At 39.1% G+C, this 14,674-nt stretch overlaps 1 protein-coding gene and 1 non-coding gene across 3 annotated transcripts in view; one reads left to right on the plus strand and one right to left on the minus strand.

Moving 5' to 3' along the window:
- Positions 1-14,674, minus strand: part of Rex2l4 (reduced expression 2 like 4) — a 751,000-nt gene that overhangs the window by 329,736 nt on the left and 406,590 nt on the right. The window lies entirely within an intron of this gene.
- LOC120103207 (U6 spliceosomal RNA) lies at positions 12,001-12,107 on the plus strand. The gene has a single exon (XR_015621648.1). It is a non-coding gene; the product is annotated as a U6 spliceosomal RNA (small nuclear RNA).

Raw genomic sequence — 14,674 nt, forward strand, 5'->3', positions numbered from 1 at the left:
AAACTTTACTACAGCCCAAAGCACACAATGAACCTGACACAAAATAGTACGAGACTTCAACACCACACTCTTCACCAATGGACAGATCATGGAAACACAAATTAAACAGAGACACAGTGAAACAGGAATTATACAACCAAAAGGATTTAACAGATATCTACAGAACATTTCATCCTAAAACAAACAAACAGAAATACCTTCTTCTCTGCACCTCATGGTACTTTCTCCAAACCTGACAAGACAATCGACCACAGAAGAGCAGACCAACTTTCACAAAATCAACTGATAAAAGAAGATTGCAATAGTTCCATGCATCATATGACATCACCATGGACTAAGGATGGTCCCTCATAACACCAAAAACAACAGAAAGCCCACATACACATGGAAGCTGAACAACTCTCTACTCAATAACTTGGTCAGAAAAGAAATATAGAAAGATATTGAAGACTTTTTAGAATTCAACATAAATAAAGGAACAACATTCCCAAACTTATTTGAACAAAGAGGAAAATTCAAAGCTCTGAGTGCCTCCATAAAGAAATTGGAGAGATCATAAGCTAGCAGCTTAACAGCATTTCTGAATGCTCTAGAACAAAAAGAAGCAAACACACACAAGAGGAATAGAAGGCAGGAAACGATCAAACTCAGAGATAAATTCAACTAAGAAGAAAAAAGAAAACTATTGAAAGAGTCAACAAAAACCAGAAGCTGTTTTTTTGGGGGGAAGAGGAAAATCACCGAGATGGATAAACCTTTTGCCAGACTAACCAGAAGGCACAGAGATGGTATGGAAATAAACAAAATATGAAATTAAAAAGGACACATCACAACAGAAACTGAGGAAATTCAAACAATCATGACATCCTACAACAAAAGTGTATACTCAAGAAAACTGAAAAATCTAGAAGAAATAGAAGGTTTTCTAGACAGATACCAGGACCCAAAGTTAAATCAGGGTCATATAAATCATTCATAACCCATAAAAAAATAGAAGCAATCATTAAAAGTCTGTGAGCTAAAAAAAAAAAACCCAAGACCATATGGTTTTAGTGCAAATTCTACCAGAACTTCAAAGAAGACCTAATAACAATGCTTTGCAAACTAATCCACAAAATAGAATAAAAAAGAATACTACCTAATTCATTTTTGAAGCCCCTGTTACACAGATACCGAAACCACTCAAAGACCCTAAAAAGAAAGAGAACTCCAGATGAATTTCCCTTATGAATATCAATGCAAAAGTACTCAATAAAATTCTAGCAAACTGAATCCAAGAACACATCAAAATGGTCATTCGCCATCAACAAGTAGGCTTCATCCCAGAGATACAGAGATGGTTCAATATACAGAAATCTATCAACATAATACAGGATATCAACAAATTCAAAGGGGAAAAAAACACATGTGATCATCTCATTAGATGCTGAAAAAGCATTTGACAAAAATACAACACCCCCCTTGTTATAAACATCGCAAAGATCAGGAATTCAAGGCCCATATGTAAACAAAATAAAAAGCAATATACTACAAACCAATAGCCAACATCAAATTAAATAGAAAGTAACTTGAAACAATCCCACTAAAATCAGGGACTAGACAAGGCTGTCCACTTTCTCCCTATCTATTCCATGTAGTACTCTAGGTTTTAGCTAGCAAAATTAGACAACGAAAGGAGGTCAAAGGGATACAAATTAGAAAGGAAGTCACGAAATCACTATTTGCAGATGATATGATAGTATACATGAGTAACCGCAAAAATTCCACCAGAAAAGTCATAGAGCTGGTAAAAAATTTCAGCAAAGTGGCTGGATATAAAATTAATTAAATCAGTAGCCTTCCTCTACTCAAAGGATAAACAGGCTGAGAAAGACATTAGAGAAATAATACCCTTCATAATAGTCACAAATACCATAAAATATCTTATGTTACTACTAACCAAGCAAGTGAACGATCTGTTTGACAAGAACATCAAGACCCTGAGGAAAGAATTCGAAAAATACCTCAGAAGATAGAAACATATCCCATGATCATAGATAGGCAGGATTAACAGTGGGAAAAAATTAGCCATCTCTACAGATTTAAGAAATCTACAGATTCAATGCAATAGCCATCAAAACTACAATTCAATTCTTCACAGAGAGTGAGCAATTCTCAAATTGATCTGGAATAGAAAAAAAAAAGATAGCAAACACTATTATCAATAATATAAGGATTTTGCACGGGAAATCACCATCCCTGACCTCAAGCTTTACTACAAAGCAAGAATGATAAAACCCTCAGGGTATTGGTACAGAGACAGGCAGGTAGAACAATGGAATAGAATTGGTGACCCAGAAATAAACCCACACACCAAAATTCAAAGGGAAATACACATTTCTATATTGAGAATTTACCACAGAGCACCACACTGGGCAGTATTGCTCTAGAGACAACTAGATTACAATACTGAGCACACCCATTTATCATGGTGTGAGATAAAATGACAAGAAAACTTAGAACACTGAAATAAATCTGCACTTGCTCAAAAACACAACAGAGACATGCCTGGGAAGCCAGAGGAGACTACTCACTGCCCACATTTCTGACTCTAGAGGAAAACGCCTAGCGCCATCTGGGCCCAGTGTGCAGAGGGTCCTGAGAGAAGGCAGGGGAGGCCCATCTGGTTGCTGCCCACTCGGAGAGCTGAAACCCAGCTCTGAGTAGTGACTTGAGGCCCGAGACCAGAAGTAAGACCAACTTTTCTACTCCAAGTGACCTGCCAGGTGGACTCAGGACACACAAAGGCAAAATTCCTCAGGGACCAGACACTTCTGGTTTCTAGCTAGGGCCTGAACCTCACTGATCGTGGTGCACAGCTCCCCGCTCCAAAACCCCGTGGGAGACAGCGCTCATCACCCAGACAGGTGGACACTCCTGAGACTGCAGGGCAGGACAGACCCCCAGTACTGACCACCCTTGCACAGATCCGTGGCCCAGGAGGAAACTGGATAGGGCCTTGGGGAACAGGAAGATAGGGGCACTCAAGCTGCAGGAACGCTGCAGACTAGCCTCCAGCCAGATCTGAAGGGACCTGCTCAAACAACTCCAGGACACAACGAGACTATCAAATCTAAGGATAGTAGGTATAGAAGAGAGTGAACACTCCCAATTCAAAGGACCAGTAAATGTCTTCAAAAAAATCATGGAAGAAAACTTCCCTAATCTAAAGAAAGAAATGACCATAAACGTATAAGAAGCCTACAGAACTCCAAATAGATTGGACCAGAAAAGAAACTCCTCCCGTCACATAATAGTCAAAACACCAAACGCACAAACAAAGAATATTAAAAGCAGTAAGGGAAAAAGGTCAAGTAACATATAAAGGCAGACCTATCAGAATTGCACCAGACTTCTCAACAGAGACTATGAAAGACAGAATATCTTGGACAGATGTCATACAGACCCTAAGAGAACACAAATGCCAGCCCAGGTTACTGTATCCAGCAAAACTCTCAATTAATATAGATGGAGAAACCAAGATATTCCATGCAAAACCAAATTTACACAATATCTGTCTACAAATCCAGCCCTACAAAGGATTATAAATGGTAACGCCCAACAAAAGGAGGCAAGGCACACCCTAGAAAAAGGAAGAAACTAATCATTTTGCAACAAAACAAAGAGAAGACAAGAACAAACATAATGTCACATCCAAACACGAATATAACAGGAAGCAACAATCACTATTCCTTAATATCTCTCAACATCAGTGGACTCAATTCCCAAATAAAAAGACACAGATTAACAAACTGGGCAGGCAATGAGGACCTAACATTTTGCTGCCTACAGGAAACACACCTCAGACACAAAGACAAACACTACCTTAGATTAAAAGACTGGAAAACAACTTTCCAAGCAAATGGTCTGATGAAGCAAGCTGGAGTAGCCATTCTAATATCGAATAAAATTGATTTTCAACCAAAAGTCATCAAAAAAGATAAGGAAGGACACTTTATAGTCATCAAAGGAAAAATCAACCAAGATGAACTCTCAATCCTAAATATCTATGCTCCAAATACAAGGGAACCTATTACATAAAAGAAACCTTACTACAGGTCAAAGCACACATTGCACCTCACACAATAATAGTAGGAGATTTCAACACACCACCCTCATAACTGGACAGATCATGGAAATAGAAATTAAACAGAGACATAGACAGACTAAGAGAAGTCATGAACCAAATGGATTTAACAGATATTTATAGAACATTCTACCCTAAAAAAAATTGGATATACCTTCTTCTTATCACCTCATGGTACTTTCTCCAAAATTGACCACATAATTTGTCATAAAACAGGCCTCAACAGATAGAAATAATCCCATGTATCCTAGCAGACTGCCACAGGTTAAAGCTGGTCTTCAATAACAATAATGAAAGACTGCCCACATATACATTGAAGTTGAACAATGCTCTACTCAACCATAACCTTGTCAAGGAAGAAATAAAGAAAGAAATAAAAGACTTCTTAGAATTTAATGAAAATGTATGGGACACAATGAAAGCTGTGCTAAGCGGGAAAGTCATAGCTCTGAGTGCCTGCAGAAAGAAACAGAAGAGAGCACATATCAGCAGCTTGACAGCACACCTAAAAACTCTAGAACAAAAAGAAGCAAATACACCCAGGAGGAGTAGAAGGCAGGAAATAATCAAACTCAGAGCAGAAATCGACCAAGTAGAAACAAAAAGGACTATACAAAGTATCAACAGAACCTAAAGCTGGTTCTTTGAGAAAATCCACAAGAGAGATAAACCCTTACCCAGACTAAACAGAGAACACAGAGAGTGTGTCCAAATTAACAAAATCAGAAATGAAAACGGAGACATAACAACAGAATCAGAGGAAATTCAAAAAATCATCAGATCCAACTACACAATCTATATTCAACAAAACTTGAAAATCTGGAGGAAATGGACAATTTCCTAGAGAGATACAAGGTACAGAAGTTAAATCAGGAACAGATAAACCATTTAAACAACCCCATAACTCCTAAAGAAATAGAAGCACTCATTAAAAGTCTCCCAACCAAAGAGAGCCCAGGTCCAGATGGGTTCAGTGCAGAATTCTATCAGACCTTCATAGAAGACCTCATACCAATACTATCCAAAATATTCTACAAAATTAAAACAGATGGTGCGTTACCGAATTCCTTCTATGAAGCCACAATTACTCTTATACCTAAACAACAGAAAGACCCAACAAAGAAAGAGAACTTCAGACCAATTTTCCTTAGGAATATCGACGCAAAGATACTCAATAAAATTCTTGCAAACTGAATCCAAGAGCGCATCAAAACAATCATCAATCATGATCAAGTAGGCTTCATTCCAGGGACGCAGTATGGTTTAATATAAGAAAACCATCAACATAATCCACTATATAAACAAATTGAAATATAAAAACCACATGATCATTGAATTAGATGCTGAGAAAGCATTTGACAAAATTCAACACCCCTTCATGATAAAAGTCCTGGAAGGAACAGGAATTCAAGGCCCATACTTGAACATAGTATAGTCATATACTGCAAACCATTAGCTTATATTAAACTAAATGGAGAGAGACTTGAAGCAATCCCACTAAAATCATTGACTAGACAAGGTTGCTCACTCTCTCCCTACTTATTCCAATATAGTTCTCGAAGTCCTAACCAGAGCAATCAGACAAAAAAGGGAGATCAACGGGATACAGATTGGAAAGGAAGAAGTCAAAATATCACTATTTGCAGATGATATGATTGTATATTTAAGTGATCCAAAAAGTTCTACCATAGAACTACTAAACCTGATAAACACCTTCAGCAAAGAGGCTGGGTATAAAATTAACTCAAATAAATCAGTAGCCTTCCTCTACACAAAAGAGAAACAGGCCAAGAAAGAAATTAGGTGAACGACACCCTTCATAATAGTCCCAAATAATTTAAAGTACCTTGCTGTGTCTTTAACCAAGCAAGTGAAAGATCTGTATGATAAGAACTTGAAGCCTCTGAAGAAAGAAATTGAAGAAGACCTCAGAAGATGGAAAGATCTCCCATGCTCATGGATTGGCAGGATTAATATAGTAAAAATGGCCATTTTACAAAAAACGTTCTACAGGTTCAATGCAATCCCCATGAAAATTCCAATCCAATTCTTCATTGAGTTAGACAGAACAATTTGCAAATTCATCTGGAATAACAAAAAACCCACGATAGCTAAAACTATCCTCAACAATAAAAGAACTTCTGGGGGAATCACTATCCCTGAACTCAAGCAGTATTACAGAGCAGTAGTGATAAAAATCTATGGTTTTGGTATAGAGAGAGGCATAGACCAGTGGAATTGAATTGAAGACCCAGAAATGAACCCACACACCTATGGTCATTTGATTTGTGACAATGGAGGCAAAACCATCCAATGGAAAATAATACAGCATTTTCAGTAAATGGTGCTGGTTCAACTGGAGGTCAGCATATAGAAGAATGCAGATTGATCCATTCTTATCACCCTGTACGAAGCTTAAGTTCAACTGGATCAAGGACCTCCACATCAAACCAGATACACTCAAACTAATAGAAGAAAAAGTGGGGAAGCATCTCAAAAACATGGCCACTGGAGAAAATTTCCTGAACAAACCACCAATGGCTTATGCTCTATGATAAAGAATCAACAAATGGGATCTCATAAAACTACAAAGCTTCTGTAAGGCAAAAGACACTGTTGTTAGAACAAAAGGGCAACCAACAGATTGGGAAAAGATCTTTACCAATCCTACAACTGATAGAGGGCTTATGTCCAAAATATACAAAGAACTCATGAAGTTAGACTGCAGGGAGACAAATAACCCTATAAAAATGGGGTTCAGAGGAAAACAAAGAATTCACAGCTGAGGAAGCACCTAAACAAATGTTCAACATCTTTAGTCATAAGGGAAATGAAAATCAAAAGAACCCTAAGATTCCACCTCACACCAGTGAGAATGGCTAAGTTCAAAAACTCCTGGGCCAGCAGATGCCGGCAAGGATGTGGAGAAAGAGGAACACTCCTTCATTGTTGATGGGATTGCAGACTGGTACAACCATTCTGGAATTCAGTCTGGAGGTTCCTCAGAAAATTGGTCATTTAACTACCTCAGGACCCAGCTCTACCTCTCTTGGCCATATACCCAAAAGATACACCAACATATAACAAAGACCCATGCTCCACTATGTTCATAGCAGACTTATTTATAATAGCCAGAAGCTGGAAAGACCCAGATGACCTTCCACAGAGGAATGTATACAGAAAATATGGTACATCTACACAATGAATTACTACTGTAATATCAAAAACAATGACTTTATGAAATTCATAGGCAAATGGGTGGAACTGGAAAATATCATCCTGAGTGAGGTAACCCAATCACAGAAAAACGCACATGGTATGTACTCTTTGATAAGTGGATATTAGCCCAAATGCTCGAATTACCCTAGATGCACAGAACACATGAAACTCAAGAAGGAAGATCAAAATCCAGATGCTTCACTCCTTCTTTAAAAGGGAACCAAGAATACGTTGGAAGGGGATAGGGAGGCAAAGTTTAGAACAGAGACTGAAGGAATGCCCATTCAGAGCCTGCCCCACATGTGACCCATACATATACAGCCACCAAACTAGATAAGATGGATGAAGCAAAGAAGTGCTGGCTGACAGGAACTTGATGTAGATCTCCCCTGAGAGACACAGCCAGAATTTGATAAATACATAGGAGAATGCCAGCAGCAAACCACTGAACTGAGAACTGGACCCCAGTTGAAGCATTCAGAGAAAGGTGTGAAAGAGCTTGAAGGGGCTTGAGACCCCATATGAAACATACCAACCAACCAGAGCTTCCAGGCTCTAAGCCACTACCCAAAGACTATATACATGGACTGACCCTGGGCTCCAACTGCATAGACAGCAATGAATAGCCTAGTAAGAGTGCCAGTGGAAGGGGAAGCCCTTGGTCCTGCCAAGATTGAATCCCCAGTGAACAGGATTTTTGTGGTAGAGTGGTAATGGGGGGAGGGTGGGGAGGGGAACACACATATATAAGGGGAGTGGGATGGGTTAGGGGGATGTTGGCCTGGAAACCGGGACAGGGAATAACAATTGAAATGTAAATAAGAAATACCCAAGTTAATAAAGATGTAGAAAAAAAAAAGGAAGCATGCATGAATTTAAACCCAAAGAACTTTACTAAGGCTTTTTGATGAAAACCCTGCTGTACAAACTACAGATGCAGCCAAGGATCTACGGTGTTACTTCATAAAAACATTCTGGCGGCCACAGAATTAGTTAAAGCATCACCTTAAACTCCAGTTCACAGTATCTCATGCTTCCTGACAATGCTAAGATATCCACGACAGAATTATAAGAGTGGAGGCAGAAAATGCACCCCCGTGCCACACAGCTGCTCCGCTCCTGCCTGTTTCCTGGTCGCAGCAGCTCCTCTGATCTGGCAGGTGACAGGACCAGCTGATGAATGTCCCAGGAAGCCTGCGCGGCAACTGGGCTTAAGGAAGTTTTCAGGTACCTCCAGGACTCAGGACTACTCTCCCAACAGGACTCCCTGAACACTAGAATGGCTAGATTCTCAAAGAATCTGCTGGAAGTGCAGAACTTCCTGTCACTTCTGGGGGTTTCTCAGAGTAACTCCTTCTGGGCACGCTCAATATGTAGCAGCTTCCTCTTACTTAATTCTTCTAAGCCCACCTACTTCGGAGCATCTTAATCATTTCCCGTCCAAATTCTTCATAGATATTTTTTTAAATCTGTTTGGATTTTTGCTTGCTTGTTTACCTAATTTTTCTATTCTTTTTATTTTGTATTTTTCTTAATCTCATCCGATCAGGCAGGTGTGCCCACGCTCCCGATCGGAACCACTCCCCCAACCGTGTTGCAGGCTGCCTTCCACACAACTGCAGCTGTCAGGAGCGCAGGACCTACTCTGCACAGCTTCGCATCAAGCTTGCTGCCAGTCTAGACCAGAGGTGGATGTAGTAGGACACTGCACTTGGGTTCTGACCCATTTACATCCAAGGTCGTTTGCCTAACTTCTCACATTGTTAGTCTAGTCCACTGGGCTAAAGATACAGAAAAGATAGCAATCCCTCTGAATTCTGATGTTCAGAACAAATACCCCCAAAAAACTAAGATGCAATTAAAATGCCCTTGGGTGAATCCAGAAACCTTATATGAGCTTCCTAATGAAGGTGATTTACATGATATCCAAGATAATGAATTGAACACCCAGAGTCAAAGCTTGTAAACCCGGGAAATGGACTCAAAGAGGACATGAACAAAATGACTTGTGAGTCAGAAAATAATAGCAGATGAAATGAAAGAAATGAAAGCTGAAAGAAATGAGGACAGCAACATAGGATATGAAAGTTAAGTTCAATAGGAGGTTAGAAACAACAAACATAAGACCCTGAAAGGAAAATGCAGTAGGAATAATAATAATAATAATGCATAGAGAAGCACTGGGAGACAAATTATCAGACGTGAAGAAAAGTTAGAGGAGCTGGATGCCTCAGTCAAAGAAAATGAAGAATTAAAATGATGTTAGGTTAAGGCACAATATTACTTATTGCTTGAAGGGTGAGGTGAAAAAGAGAAATTCCTTTGGAAACCTGTCTAGATTTTTGTCAAAAAAGGAAAAATGTGAAGGAAGATAGAAATAGAACTACAGTATACACTGCATTCTTTAGCAATTTGTTCACAGATAGTTTCTAAATTGATGTCAATAATTCATTATGTACACCCGTCCACATCTGCATATGCTGGGGGAGACTCCAGAATTACCCAAGTCTCTTTAGAGAAAATAGCTAAGAAATCAACACTTTTCATGATTCTAATGAGTTCTACGATTCTCAGGAGAATCCTCACATTCAAAAACGATTGTGATGATTATGGCAAGTTAAAATGGATTCCAGCTAAGCATGAGAGAGAGAGAGAGAGCTCAGAAACAGAAGCACAGACCAGGGTGTCTATCCTTAAATTACAGGGTTCTGAGCCCACGGATACATGTGAGACGGCAGAGCTTCATGTTTTTCATTGTGGTGACTTTTATTCTTTCCTACATAAGGCTGGCACGCAAAAAAATTACTTCCACAGTTTACTGATTCTGCATATGTGAATACATTAAACATAATAGTCATTAATAATGCATCTAAGATTAGTCAAGGAAAGAAATTAAGCCTTTCCTCAGATGTATTTAGTTTTCTATTGGTAGTTTTGTTTATTTACATTTCAAATGTTATCCCCCTTCCAAGTTTTACCTCCATAAGCCCCCTATACATTTCTCCCTTGCCCCTCCCCGTATGCGGTGCTCCACCTCCCATCCACCCACTCTTAACTCAATGGCCTATTGTTCTTCTATCCTGGATCATCAAACTTCCTAAGGACCAAGGGGCTCCTTTGCATGTGATACCATATAAAGCAATCCTCTGCTACACATCCAGCTGGAACCAAGGGTACCCCCTTTGTAGTCTTTGATTGGTGGTTTAAGCCCTGAAAGGGGGGGGGTCTGTTTGGCTGATACTATTGTTATGCCTTTGAGCTTGTAAACTCCAACAGCTCTAGGTCCTTGTCCTAACTTCACCATTGGGGTTACAATGTTTGGTCCAATATTTGGCTGTGTATATCTGCAGCAGTATTTTTCAGGTTCTGGCAGAGCCTCTCAGGGATAGCTATACTGGTCTCCTGTCATTCAGCACAGGAAAATACATTCAAACAGATAGCCACATTAAAGATGACCCAAATAAATATCAAGATGTAAGGAAAAACACAAACAGGAGAAGCCTATGAAGAAACTGCCCAAGGCCTGAAAGTGAAATGGAAGCAATAAAGAAATGTAACTGCAGCAATGCTAGAAATGGAAAACCTAGGAAAGAGAACAAAAGGTATGGTAGTAAGCATCACCACGAGAATTCAGGAATTGGAAAAGCTCCAATTACCAAACATACAATCCATAAACCACATGAAGCTAAAGAAGAAGGAAACACAATGTATGATTGCTTAAGTCCTCCATAAAAGGGGCAAAATATTCATAAGAGAGAGTACGGAGACAAGAAGGAATGATCATTCACAGACTGTCCCACCTGGGGATCCAGCCCATATATATAATGCCAAAAAAAAAAAAAACCAAAAACAAAAAAACTAAACATTATTGATGAAACCAAGAAGTGCATGCTGACAGCAGACTGATATAGCTGTCTCCTGAGAGGTTCAGCCAGAACGTGAGAAATACAAAGGCAAATGCTAGCAGCAAACCACTGTACTGAGAAGAGGGTCCCAATTGGAGGAATTAGAGAAAGAATTGAAGGAGTTGAAGGAGCTTGCAGCCCCATAAGAACAACAACACTAAGCAACCAGAGGTCCCAGGGACTAAACCATTATCCAAAGTCTACACACAGACAGACCCATGGCTCCAGCTGCATAAGTAGCAGAGAATGGCATTGTTGGGCACCAATGAGAGGAAAAGACCTTGATCCTTGATCCTGCTAAGGCTGGACCACCTACCCCAAACACGCTATACAGGAACATCCAGGTGTAGAGGTAGGAAGGTGGGGTTGTTGGGGAGGGGGAACACCCATAACAGAAGGGAGGGGAATGGGATAAAGGGACTATGGAAGGGAAACTGGGAAAGGGAGTAACATTTTAAATGTAAATAAAAATATACATTAAATTAAAAAAAAGAAGTAGACATCCAATTTCAAGGAGTTGGGACTTTACCAAAAATTAAAAACAAAAAAAAAAACAAAATAAACAGTGAAATGAATAAAACATATAGGATCTGAAGGTCTGGGGAGAAAATTGAGGCCATACATGGTTGATATAGCCATTTATTTACGGGAAAGAGATCTCTTACAGGAGTGAAAGTTAAAAAACTATAACCCCTGAGTTTCAGAATCTGGCCATGAAACCAGTCAAGCTCCTAATAAAAAGTTAAATTAGTGCTCGCTCCAGTAGCACATATCCTAAAATTGGAAGTATACAGAGAAAATTAACATGGCCTCTGCACAAGGATAACATGCAATTTCATGAAGCAGTAAATATTTGGAAGGCCTTAAAGAGAAAACACAGAAATCCCTTACAGAATTACAGGAAAACAGCCAAACATGTAAAGGAATGGAACAAAAATATACAGGATCTAAAATTGGAAATAGAAACAATAAATAAATCACAAAGGGAGACAACCCTGGAGATAGAAATCCTAGGAAACAGATCAGGAGTCATAGACACAAGCATCAGCAACAGAATATAGGAAAGGGAACAAATAATATCAGAGGCAGAATATACCATAGAAAACATTAGCACAACTGTCACAGAAATTGTAAAATGCAAAAAGCTCCTATCAGAAAATATTTGGAAAATCCAGAACACAAGAAGATCAAACATAAGGATAATAGGTATAGAAGAGAGCGAAGAGTCCCAATTAAAGGATCAGTAACTACCTTCAATAAAATTATAGAAGGAAACTTCCCTAACATAAAGAAAGAGATGCCCACAAACATACAATAAGCCTACAGAACTCTGAATAGATTGGATGAGAAAAGAAATTCTTCCTATCAAACAATTGTCAAAATACTAAATGCACAAAACAAAGAAAAATATTAAAAACAGTAAGGGAAAACAGTTCATTAACATATAAGGGCAGACCTATCAGAATTACACCAGATATTGACAAGAGACTATGAAAGCCAGAAGACCGTGAGCAGATAGCAAAAAGTCAAGTCATGAAGGGAACAAAAATGGCAGCCCAGGCTACTATATGCAGCAGAGCTCTCAATTAACATAGATGGAGAAGCCAAGATATTCTATGACAAACACCAAATTTACACATTAGCTTTCCACAAATCCAGTCCTAGACAAAGGAAAAAATTGAAGTCTCCAACACAAGGAGGGAAAGGATACTGTGAAAAAAGCAAGGAAGTAATCTTTTTTTGTTGTTGTTGCTTTTTTAAATGTTTTATCAGATATATTTTTTCACTTACATTTCAAATGTTATTCCCTTTCCTAGTTGCCTGTCAATAAGACCCTATCCTCTCCCCCTCCCTAATATGGGTGTTCCCCCATGTATCACTCTTACCTCCTCCCTCACCTTGCCTGGCAATGGGGGTCCAACCTTGGCAGGACGAAGGGCTTCCCCTTCCACTGGTAATTCAACAAGGCTATTCTCTGCCACATATGCAGTTGGAGGCCTGGGTTAGTCCATGTATAGTCTTCTGGTACTGGTTTAGTCCCTGGAAGCTCAGGTTGGTTGGCATTGCTGTTCTTAGATGGATCAGTCGTTAAAGCCTAGGCTCACAACCAAAAATATAAAGAGCTGAAAGCATTGAAAGTAATCTCCTTGTTCCCAACCCAAATGAAAAGAGACACACAAATATAATTGTACAACTAACAACAAAAATAACAGGAAAACATTATTCCTTAATACCTCTTAACATCATTAATTGGGGACTCAATTCCCCAATAAAAAGAAAAACTAATAGACTAGATACATAAAGAGGACCCAGCATTTTGCTGCGTACAGGAAAAACACCTCCCTCAGAGACAAAAACACAGTATCTCACAATAAAAGCCTGGAAAACAAGTTTTTAAGCAAATGGTCCAAAGAATCAAGCTACAGTAGCCATTATATCATCAGGACCCTGATTTAGCAGTCTCCTGAGAGTTTCTGCCAGAACATGACAAATACAGAGGCATATGCTAGTAGCCAACCTTAGGATTGAAAACAGGGTCCCCACTGGAGGAGTTACAGAAAGAACTTAAGGAGCTGAAGGGGTTTGCAAGCTCATAAGAAAAACAATACCAACCAACCAGTTTTCCCAAGGACTAAACCACTATCCAAAGTCTACCATGGACACAAGCATGGCTCCAGCTGCATATGTGCCAGAGGATGTCCTTGTTGGGAACCAAACGGAGAAGCCCTTGGTCGGGCCAAAGTTGAACCCCCCAATGTAGATGAATCTCAGGGCAGGGAGGTAGGAAGGGGTGGGCGGTTGGGTGGCAGAACTCACTCATTAAAGAAGGGGCATGGGGTATGGGATATGGGCGGTTTTTAAAGGGAAAATGGAAAAGGTGATAATATTTGAAATGTAAATGCATAAAATAAATCTAATTAAAAAACAAAAAGGAAAAGAAAAATATTTTCAATAAAAAGACTTTTAAAAGAAAAACAAATCTCACCAGATGCTAAAAACATATTTGGCAAACTCTAAACCCCCTTATGATAACTCTTGGCGAGAAAAGGGATACAGGGGGCATACCTAAAGAAAATATTGGAAACATACTGCAAGCCAATATCCAATATCAAATTAAATGGAGAGAAACTTAAAATATTTATACAAAAATCATGGACAAAGCAAGGCTGCCCTCTCTCCCCATATCTCTTCAAATAGTACTAGAAATTCTAGCTCAAGCATAAGGCAACTAAAGGAGATCAAGGCGATAAAAGTTGGAAAGGAAGAAGTCAAAATACCATGATTTACAAATGACATGAGAGTATATATAAATGAGCTTAAAATTTCTACCAGAAAAGTACAGTCGATAAACAATTTAGCTAAGTGGCTGGATACACAATTGACTTGAAGAAATCAATAACTCTCCTCTACAAATTCAACAAAC

This window comes from Rattus norvegicus, chromosome 5 (genome assembly GCF_021556685.1).
Source record: "Rattus norvegicus strain SHRSP/BbbUtx chromosome 5, alternate assembly SHRSP_T2T, whole genome shotgun sequence".
Taxonomy (NCBI): domain Eukaryota; kingdom Metazoa; phylum Chordata; class Mammalia; order Rodentia; family Muridae; genus Rattus; species Rattus norvegicus.